At 32.8% G+C, this 11,181-nt stretch overlaps 2 long non-coding RNA genes across 3 annotated transcripts; one reads left to right on the forward strand and one right to left on the reverse strand.

The window, feature by feature from the left end:
• Window positions 1-3,295: 3,295 nt before the first annotated feature.
• On the forward strand, window positions 3,296-4,671 carry LOC148277205 (uncharacterized). The gene is made up of 3 exons (XR_015823552.1): window positions 3,296-3,313; window positions 3,607-4,346; window positions 4,494-4,671. It is a non-coding gene; the product is annotated as an uncharacterized LOC148277205 (long non-coding RNA).
• A 1,775-nt stretch (window positions 4,672-6,446) lies between these two features.
• LOC148277206 (uncharacterized) lies at window positions 6,447-9,833 on the reverse strand. 2 transcript variants are annotated; one of them, XR_015823550.1, is made up of 3 exons: window positions 9,238-9,833; window positions 7,496-7,637; window positions 6,447-6,708 (listed from the first exon to the last, which is right to left on the reverse strand). It is a non-coding gene; the product is annotated as an uncharacterized LOC148277206 (long non-coding RNA). The 2 variants fall into 2 exon arrangements; XR_015823549.1 differs by having other exon boundaries at window positions 6,449-6,708; window positions 7,517-7,637; window positions 9,238-9,809.
• Between the last annotated feature and the right edge of the window lie 1,348 nt (window positions 9,834-11,181).

Below are 11,181 nucleotides of genomic sequence, written 5' to 3' on the forward strand. Positions count from 1 at the left end.
TATAAATTGTAATTTTCTGTATGTAATATAATATGATGATAAATAAATAAAATATGTAAAGTTTATATTTAAAGCACTAACTTTGTGGTTATTCATAATAATAAATTAAATAAAACAACTTTGTTTTTAACCACTAATTTTTATTTTTCACGGACCGGTTTCAAAGCAAACAAGTTCGTAAACCTTGACGATGAAGCTTGTTTGCTTTAAAACCGGTCGGTGAAAAATAAAAATTAGTGGTTAAAAACAAAGTTGTTTTATTTATTTTATTATTAAAATAAAATATGACTTAATCCGCACCTGATATTAGGTACAGAAGGCACTACGCCAATGTGCGGTTGGTATACTTCGAAATAAGGTCCACTTTTACTAAGTTACAAACTTATAAAATCTGACAGGTGTAATAATAAATTATTCTGCGGTCAAGCAATTTTGAATTACCAAATTCGTAGACAAACTTTTCCGTCACTGCCATCGGTGCTTTCAAAACGTGTCCGCCATTTTGAGATACGGTTCGTGGAGCAGTTTTCTCCAGAGGGACAGCTGTTGAAATGGAATCATGGATATTAATTATAATTAGCCAATAATCATAGCGATCGGTTACTTAAGGAAATTACCAAAAAAAAACTTTCTAACGCAACTGAAGCATTTCAGGACGGTCGTTTATTGTCTCGGCAATAATGGTAATATACACTGTTGACATCTTGTCGAACATTGGCCTTAACCCGGTTTGTAAGTCGTCGCTTTTAGCACAATATTTTTACACAATTGGAATCGTTGCTTGATGGGCCTACAGAATGTTAGTTAGGCCAGAAGAAACTATGAATAAAATTAGTGAGAACATAGTAATTTCAATGTCAAATACAAAACTGTGTACTTCACATAATTTGACATTTAATCAGTGTGGCCATATATGAAGCAAAGTGAAGTCGGGTGCAAAATAAGAATTATCTCCTTGTAAACAGTAGAAAACTTTTTTACTTCCTCTTCTTTTCTGACTGGATTTCATCCCCTCGGGAGTCATTCAGATTGACAAAGGAGGGGAATTAGCAATTAATAAACAAATGGAAGAAATGAAGAAATGTGGATGTTCAAACATAGGCAAAAATGGTGAATGTTACACAGTGTGTAAAGCGACCACTTAAACCAGCCCATAAGCCCTGTAGATGCCAAGACTTCCATATTCCCTTTTCTAAGGTATTCTCCATCCCTGTTGTAATTTGTTAACTATCAACGTGCTTAAAAACATGCTAGGCATTTGAGCGATCACAATGAACAATAATGAACTGCTTGAGTTATCGCAGTAATAAGCCAACGCGTGTGTAATTTGTAAGTCAACGCTCGAGTCGGTTTGTTTTTTGTTTTCCTCGTAAATAAATACAGTTCACTAGCGAAAAATCGGCGTTTGCTACAAAAAATAATACAACAGATTGCATTTGCCAAATAGTTAGGAGTAACTTTTACAAAAAAGTTCAAATTAAATTACGAATACCATAGCGACTGCTTTTCTTGATATTTTCATATTTGGCTTGTCAATCGCCGGCTAAATGCAATAAATAGCATGATAAATAATTAATTAATTAATTAATAAAACGAGTAGTTTTGGAATAGTTTCCATATTTACACCGGTGAAATTCAAATATGTGATTGCGCAGCAGGATTATACGTCGCGAAACGTAAATATTTTGACATTTAATATTAGGTGTTCATGGATGTTCCATTGTGATCGCGAATACGATAAACAGCCATGGTAAGAAATTGTTATCACGTCGCTTATTAGCACGTCGATAGTTATTTGTGATTAAGCACCAGAGTGGGTTTTATAACTCGACGACTCAAATATGTCAAAATAATAGTATTATGAAAATGAAATACTTCATCATCATTCCATGTCTGCTCCTTAGTTGGAGAATATGGTATCCACAAAGAGCTTCCATGCATCTCTATTGGCTGCCAACTTCTTTGCGTCCACCCAAGTCAGGTTCTCGTCCCGAAGATCTGACATAAACTGCCGACTAACAGTCTGCAATGGCGGCCTCCGTGGTGTAGTGGTCAAGACGCTTGACTCACGCACGGAAGGTTCCGGGTTCGATTCCCGGTGAGAACACAAAAAAAATAAAAATGTGATTTTTCTCAAGCCTGGTTGTTTTGTAATGTAATTCACCACTGTAATTGGGCCTCCTGGCCTGTTTTGGTGCAAAAAAAATAAATGTTTTTTTTTTTTTAATGAAATGGACGTCCACGACGTCGAGAACCTGATGCCTTGTAAAATAGGCAAGCGTGGTTAAAGCTCTCAATAGACATCCGCAGTATACGGCCTAGCCAACCGTATCGCCTTCGCTCAGCGACAGTTACCACCGGAATTTGCTGGGTCCGTTCTCTTATTACTTCATTCCTCACAAAGTCAAACCACCGCACACCTAAGATTCTTCTGAGACACCTATTCTCAAAACTCAGAATTTTGCGATTTTGGGCCCAAGTGAGATGCTACGATTCGTATCCGTAGAGGAGAATAGGTGTTATGCAAACGTTATATAGGCGGCATTGGGTTTTCACTTAGGAAATATCTGATCTTCAGACAGCCTTCATACTGTTGAATGTGGCGCCTGCTACTCCTAACCGCACTCCCAGTTCTTTTTGAAAGCTGCCATATTCTGAAAGATATATTTGTGACTCTCAACCCTTTCAGTGATTTGGTTGGACAGAGTCAGGGGATTTAGAGCATCAATGCACAAAGTATTACACAGTACATGGGTTTTTGCTAAATCGAGTTTTAAACCCATACATGCGGAGTACCTATTTAGCTGATCTACAGTGACCTGGGGTGGTATTCTGAACCACTCTCGTGGGCCTCTCTACCTCGTTAAAATCATTTTGGTATCCTGAACGAATCTCGTAATAGGTATCGTTAAAACCACGCATGCGCACAACATACAAATAAACTAACCTTGTAAATCTGGCAAACGTCAAACATGCGACCCGCGAGATGTTTTGTTTTTAAAAATGTATGTTTATTTTTTATTGTGGGCTACTAAATTGGCAATTAAATATATTGCGTCATCTGTAAAAACTCAAAAGACGCCATTATACAAATTACGACAAATTCATTTGTGCTCATAAATTGGAGGTTCGTAAGTTTTTTTTAATTTGTCTGGACATTTTTAGTCTTTGTCAAGAATAACGGAGTTAATACAGGTAAGTACTCGTAATTAATACATTGAATCAATTTAAACACGTAATATACTGTCAAAATATTAGTCAGATCGATTTGAGGTCTTTTTTCCTCGATCCAGATCTGGCACAGTTTGAGTATGTCAGTCGGTGTTGATTATATTTTAACACTAAATTCGTTTCTAATTTATATTAATTATTAATTTATATATACATAAATTATCGTACGAAACTCGGGATACACATTTAATGCATCTTAATCATGCTATAAAGGTTCCTAAAGATTGCCATATTGAAGCTAATTGAATGACAAGACGATGCATTGATTGATTGTTTAGTATTCCCAAAGACATACGGTCGGCTGTCAGCTTTTGTACTTTCTACTTTTGCGTAATTCACTATTTCACACATTTAAATAAATTTTGTTTTTTACAGATTTTTATCAATAATGCAGGTGCTCCCTCGGTTAACTAGTGATAACTATGTTAAGATAATGTGTTATGAGGAAAATAATGAATCAGGTCATTAAGGAAACTGACAAGGAAGGTGTGCCTACATTAAGACAATTTCAGTAGAATTGTAATATATGGAACGCAATAAGCAATATTGGATACTTGTGGGCTGAAATAAAAAATGAAAGGTTCCTGTAAACAATTATGCCCGCAAACGATGGATTTTATGAATTTTGAAGAAACTCTGGAAACTATCACAGATGATATAGTATAGGACTTCAACAATGAAGATGTTAATGAGTTAATTGAATATCACTCAGAACCTCTGTCAAATGAATGCTTATTTGCAACAACTGGTAAATGAAATACACAGTTAATGTAAGGAAAAAGCTGATAAAATTGTCTTTGACAGTAAAAAATATGAATGAAGCTTTATCTATTTTGAAAATTGGATACAGCATGTTATTATATAGAACTCTTTATCAAGAAAACAAAAAATATAGTAGTATTTAACTAAATCTTGACAAATTTATAAAGAAACCACCTGAAAGCACTTAAACCCACCTCATTAACTTAATTATATCGAAATTTAAAAATACATATTTTTTACATCCCTCGACTTTCGAACATTCAACATTCGCACACATTTTCAGGAAACAATTATACTCTACTATATATAAGTCTACTGTATTTCAATCCTTGGGACAAGATGTCACTCTAATGGTTAGTGATACTGTAATTATATGTCTGTATACTGATAACATAATGAATCATTACATGCAAGAACAATTTTTGCTCAAATTACAATTGTAGCTGTAAGGTTTAAATATCAAATCAAAATGCATATAAATTTTAAATCCTTATTTTCAGATTTGATGTCACAATCTCTGAATGTGTGAGTACAAAATGAACCTGTGCAAGATCTGTTTGTTTGATCCCATATTGTTGAAATATACTTATTCTTCTGACATTCTCAATTACTAAAAGGTGTCAAACCAAAAAATAAAGTAACTAATTATTTTCATTAAGGTTGTGTAAGGTATCTCATCATTTCCCTATCCTCACCGTGTGGTGCATAGGGCACTGCATCGGCGCATCAAATGCAGCATATTTCATCATCAGTTACATGAAGGTAAGGTGATCAATCTTACACTTCAGGTGCTATTCCAGGGACTGAAACATTGCAGTGAACGTTAAGAATAAATATTTTCTGTTGATCCTGCCAGGAATCGAACTTGGGACCTCAAGCACGGTCGGCAAACGCTCCGACTACTACCCTACGAGGCAGACATATCTCTACCCAATTTCCTTTTCCAGAATTTACATAAGAGTTGCCATAAAGCCGAAAACGCTCGTCCAGGGTTCTGCTTTCATTTTTTAAGCAGAACTGTTTCCTTTGTCAGTTTGGACACGGACAAAGGGTATGCAATATTATGTTTCCTAGAATTTGAGTTCATTGTTGGTTGCCATAAAGGGAATAATAGAGCATAATATATTTAATCAATTTATTCTAAATTTGTTGCAACAGAGAGGGAAAACATTTTTGAGAAGAGAATATGGAAGTATGGGCATTTACAGGGCTTATGACCAAATTGAATTTTATTAAACTATTTCTCCCTAGGGAGGAAATCCAGCCAGTCCACAAGTATTTGGACATACTCATAACATTGTTTTATTTATTTTCACTATGGTACCATATCCATAGTCTGTATTATTTTTTTTAAATGTTATGTTGAATATGCATATTGACATTTAAGATCGTTTTTATTTTATTTTTTATGGCTTACAAATAATGAACAATACAATAAATTGGTATAATATCAAAATTTGTTACGTTTAGAAATTTTTCATGAATTAAATGTGAACACAACATGCACAAATAATTAATAAAGTAAAAAAAAAAACTTTTTTTTAATCGACTAAATTTAATTTTTTGTAACTTTTTATAATTTTTATGTGTATTTTACATTTTTTTGGACTTTAATATTGTTATTTTAATTTCACTAGATTTTTTCCCCCTATGCTTATTATTATGGCATAACACGGCAACAGCCTAAAACAAATCAGTACATTAATATGTAAACTGTGAATCAATTGAGTTAAATTGGGTTGTGGTCCTATGACTATCGTCATGGACTCACGGTTCAAAGGTCCGTGGTTAGAATCCCATTCCATCCCAACTTGATTCCTATTTTTAATAGAGAGTTATTTACAGCTCGTCGAAAATGGCCCTCAAAATTAAATGTTTAAGTAAATCATAAGAACACAAATCTCTTTTAAAAAAATATATAAATATATAATGAATTTTTATACCGTAGAATAAATAAATGTAGGTAATCATCATCATCATTTCAATTCCGCACCTAATTGCATAGGGCACTGCATTGGTACACCAATCGCAGCGTATCTTGATATTTTTGTTACTTAAAGAAAAGATGATCAATCGTACGCTTGGGGTGCCAGTCAAGGGACTATGAAATATTGTACTGTAAAATCACCTTTTAAAATAAATATTTCATGTCTACCATGTCAGGAACTGAACCTGAGACCTCTTGCATGATAAGCAAACGCGTTGAGAGGATGTGAGAATACATTTTCTTGTAACAAAAGGTAATATAAATAAAAATAATTTCAAATGTACTGTTTTCGTAAAACTAACTAACTAAAACTAAAGTAAATACAATTCTTGGCCAGAGCCCTTATTTCTCCCGGTGAAAGTGATCACATTAAGGTTCCTTATATTTGAAATATGTGTTTAAATATTTATGTGTGAGATATGACTATATTTTAATTACGTGTGAAAAGGAAACTAAAACACCAAAATATTTTTTCAATAACAGTACTTGCACTGTAGTTTATAAGTTTTTAGGTATAAAATAATAAAAAAGAACTACAAAAAACTAACTAGAATTTAGCTAATGCTCTACATTTGTGAGAAAAGGTTTGAGTGTTTGATGTAGTTGTTGTAGACTCATTTCTGTAGTCCGCTTTTCTGCTCTGCCACATATTTACTCCTATTTTCTCAGATGATCATAAAGGTGTTAAAAATTGACACCAAATTGCAACATTTGATATTTCCTCTTTGCTAAAAATAAAAAAACAAAAAATTATATAATTTACAATACATTTTTAATTACATTTATTACAAAATGACATACTAAAATAAGCACTTAAAATAGTAAAATATATCTTATTTAGGTTAGTTGGAAGTTATTCATCAGGTATGTGTAAATATGTGTAAGCTGATTAATTCTAAATATTCAAAATGATATAAGCGATGTCATATGTAATGGTATAACTTTGTATTTTCCATATGGTGACAAATTTCCTTTTGTTAGGACATGCCAACGTGAGCTGTAGAGAAAATATTTAATATAATATGAATTTCAAACTAATACAAGATATTTTAATAGTACTTACTTTATTTAAAAAAAGTTCTTATGTACTTTGGCTCTTAATCTGTTTGGTAATAAAAAAACATTTGAAAAAATAACAAATTGGATATTATTTAAAGCAAATCTAATAAATAGTTTAATATGGAAATAAATGATGATTGATATTTAAATATACAAATGTATAATAACTGTGTAGGTAGTGATATTTCATTGTTTTTGCAACATCTTTAATACCCAGACTGGTATCTTAACGATAAAAATATATATATTACAATTTTTATAATAATAACTGAAGTATTGTATCCTTTTTATTTAGATTTATCTTTATAATAAAGATATCAGTCATAAAGGTGTAGCGACGAATCTTGCTACTGATTATTTCAGATTTGTGAATTTAAGTACCACTTATCTTTCATTTTTTAGTAAATTACAATTTAAAATGAGAATTTTCAAGAGTGCAAAAAAAACTTGAATTACTTAATAAACAATGTGTCCCACCTCCAAGCAGATGACGAATATATCCTATAGTTTGATATCCATATATTCCATTACAGCATAAATTTAAAGAGCCAATCGATATCATCCCTTCGAAAGATCCGCTTTACTGGTTTAATATAATCTGAAAAAATACACTTATAAAGGTTAAATTATTTACAGATGTTCTAAAACAGAATGAGATTTTTTTTAGAAGATAATATCATTAAAAGTCTAGACATTTATAGAGCTTACTATTTACTACTATTATTATTAATATTGATATAATATTTGTTTTAGTGCAAAGGTATATTTAAACACCACTATTCATAACATAAATTATATTATATTACAATAACCTTAATAATATTGTATCCTTTTTATAACACATGCTGTGAGCTATTATAAAGGGTGATGGGTTTAGCAAAATTAAATATCTTATGTGTATGCATGTCCAATTGTCTTTCATTGTTTCTTAATAAACATTTGTAATTTTTCACGTCTCTGAGGGAGTTTGTCGTTACAAGATTCTCTTACTTTTTTAACATATTATTTTCTGGATATTATGTATACCTGTGTTATTTTTATAACTACCTAATTTTACCTTTTTATTTTCATTATTTCTATATGTGTGAATTAAGATGTTCTATTTTGTAATGTACATATATATGAATAAATAAAATTGAAATACCACCACTAAACCACTAATAAAATAAATATTAATTATGAGGAAGACTAATGAACAAAGAAGACCAAAAAAGAGATGGCATGACCGAACCCAACAAATTATTTGAGAAAGATCTCATCAGTGGTACGGGCGGTACGGCAATACTTTGTAAGGCTCCCTCCCACTAGGCAGCCTGGCTGCGGCAGCTAATACTACATATGACGGCTTATTAGATACCGCACACTAGGCAGCCAAGAATTCCTGGCTGCGGCAGCCATTAGAACGCGTTTGACGTGCACGGCAGCCAACTGGCTGCCTGGAGCCAGAACGAGACAAAGCAAATGTATGTGACTGCCTCAGTCTCCGCGCACTTGTCGTAGCAGCCAGAAGTATTTTATGAAACGAATTGACTTTCGATACAGAAGATCCATAAAATAATTTTGAAATGAACCCTTTCAAGTAAAGGATGAATTCAATATCTTCTTTTTGGTTTGCGTTTCTTACGAAATAAAATGTAAACAAAAACATCTTCCACATCCATTTTATTTGGACTGGCCGTCAGGCTGGCTGCGCAAAATTTTGACTGCAGCAGCCGGGCTGCCTAGTGGGCGGGAAGCCTAATTATCAAAAAAAAATTAAAGGGGAACATAAAAGCTGTTAATATATTCCTTGCGATTTTAACCAAACCAAAATACTGCTGAAACGATAAGTATTTACATACATAATAATTATTTACATTACGAATATCAACAATTAAAACTAACAGTTCGCAGTAGCGGTATTGCAGTACCACTGCGGATATGGTAATACTTCAAAAGTTGGAAAAATCAGCACACATGTATGAGATTTTGTATGACTGCAAACGCATGTGTGTTGTATATCCTCTGGCTGTCCCGGGGAAAACGGCTTGGTGGTTTGTTTATTTTTTACTAACACTAGCTTATTCTTAACCTTTTACAATTTATAAATATTATAATGATTAATCAGTTGTTAACAACTTGAGAAAAAACTCGTAAGGTAAGTTTAAACCGTACACAATATATAAGTTTGATTAAAATACCGAATTAGATGAACATACCTTCAAATGATGATTCCTGTTGTCGCGCAAGATGTACATTTAGGGACGCTGTGGTTCGTATGCAAGTTTCTATAGAGTACAGTAGGTATTTCACAGAGGTTCTATAAAAATAAACAAAATCCCTAAGGACATGTAGATCCGGGGCATACTTATCATTTACATAAGTAGTTGAACTGTCACTGTATGTTTGTTTATGTTTTGCATTGTTGCAATATAAAAAGTACAGTTTGACGTGAAGAAAAAATAAATACCCCACATGGCAAACGTTATAAATTTTCATCAGGATAGCAAAAGCGTTATATTTTGTAATAGGTATATTCATCTCGTCAGTGACGCATGCGCACGAGTATATTTTCTCATTTTCGACACTCACGCTCTTGCGGGTAGATATCGAACTATGAAACGTCAATTATAAAACCGTCTAAATAACGAGAAATAACGATTGAGGTTTGGTAAATTCAACATAATTAAGTATTTTGGGTCATTCTTAAGGTCACAATAATGTTTCTATTGAAAATCATTATTTTTGGTTTTATGTGTTCGAATTCATTTACGTAATTTGACATGTAATCATCAGAACTGCCATATAGAAAACCAAGTTTAACCGCGTTCAAAAAATAAAAATCCCTAAATTACACCACGTTATATTCTCGTCCGAAAGTCGAGATCATCTCGTGGGTGTCGAGAGTGATCAGAATACCACTGCTGAAGACCCCCGACTGAATCGTCAATTATAACCGCATCATCGGCATACTCTAGGTCACAGAGTTGTTAGGGGGCAGAGATGGATATTCCTCGATCTAGTGGAATTGAGGGGTTCAAACAGTCAAATGGGTCGCAGTGAGTCACATTTTGCTGGAGGGTGTGATTCTATTAAATGCTGCGAATGCCTATTTGCATTCCACCGGCAACACTACTGACTAGTCCAACTCGTTAGCGTCCACGTGGCAAACCCTGGGTAATAGGATCACATTTAAAACGATGTAATCACTGCAGATAAGGCCTCAGAGTAGTGCAGTACTAAGATGCTTTCGCTGTAGTGATCACCAGCGTCAGGGGGATCTGATAAGGCACCACAAGAAAAAGAAGTGGAATTTAATTTTTAAGGATGAAGTCCATAATGATTATAAAAAGAAACGGTGCAAGGACGCAACCTTGGCAAACTCCGGTGGTAACCTTACCTAACCTAATAAAATACTTACCAACTTATACTTTATTTTATTCGTGATAATTTTCATTTTAGAGAAACTTGTCAATAAACTTTGATTAATTACGTTGTAGTTAGGTACCTACGTGAATTAAACAGATACGTGCTAATGAATAATAATTGTGAATACAAAAATGGTACGTAGGTAGACAATAATTTATATTATTATCTACAATAAAATACGTATTTTAAACAAATCACTTAGTGCTTTTATTACCACAGCTTGTCAGAGCCATTGTCGTCAATTATTATCTAGCACTAAACAATATTTTTGTTTCATTATTATGAGTAAATGGAAATTATAATTATCTAGTTTTACTGATAATGACATAAGATTTAGGTAATATGAATCTAGATTCATTTTATTTTATCTTTTATTTTACTTTTTACCTTTTAATTCAATTATCTTTTAAATATTAATTTTGTCATGCTCGCATTAATTGTGTCATGTAAATGCTGTCAAAACGCATAAAAATAGTTTTTGACATGAACAGTGTTAATTATTTATGATAATAATAACTACAAAAAACACATTTACTGTCTTAGAATAGGGAAACTAATCATAATAATTAGGATTAGCTTCCTCTAATTTTAAAGGCTTTATGTAAACATTTCCCAACCACCGGTCCGTTAAAACATTTTGCCGGTCGGCAAAAATACTTGTCGCTCATTTTAAATTTCCTGTATTAAAAAAAGCCTCATTTGTTGTTTCTATACCTGTTATAATATAATAAAAA

The sequence above is a fragment of the Micrasema longulum genome, unplaced genomic scaffold, assembly GCF_059751315.1.
Source record: "Micrasema longulum isolate JH-2025_06_02 unplaced genomic scaffold, ASM5975131v1 h1tg001068l, whole genome shotgun sequence".
Taxonomy (NCBI): Eukaryota; Metazoa; Arthropoda; class Insecta; order Trichoptera; family Brachycentridae; genus Micrasema; species Micrasema longulum.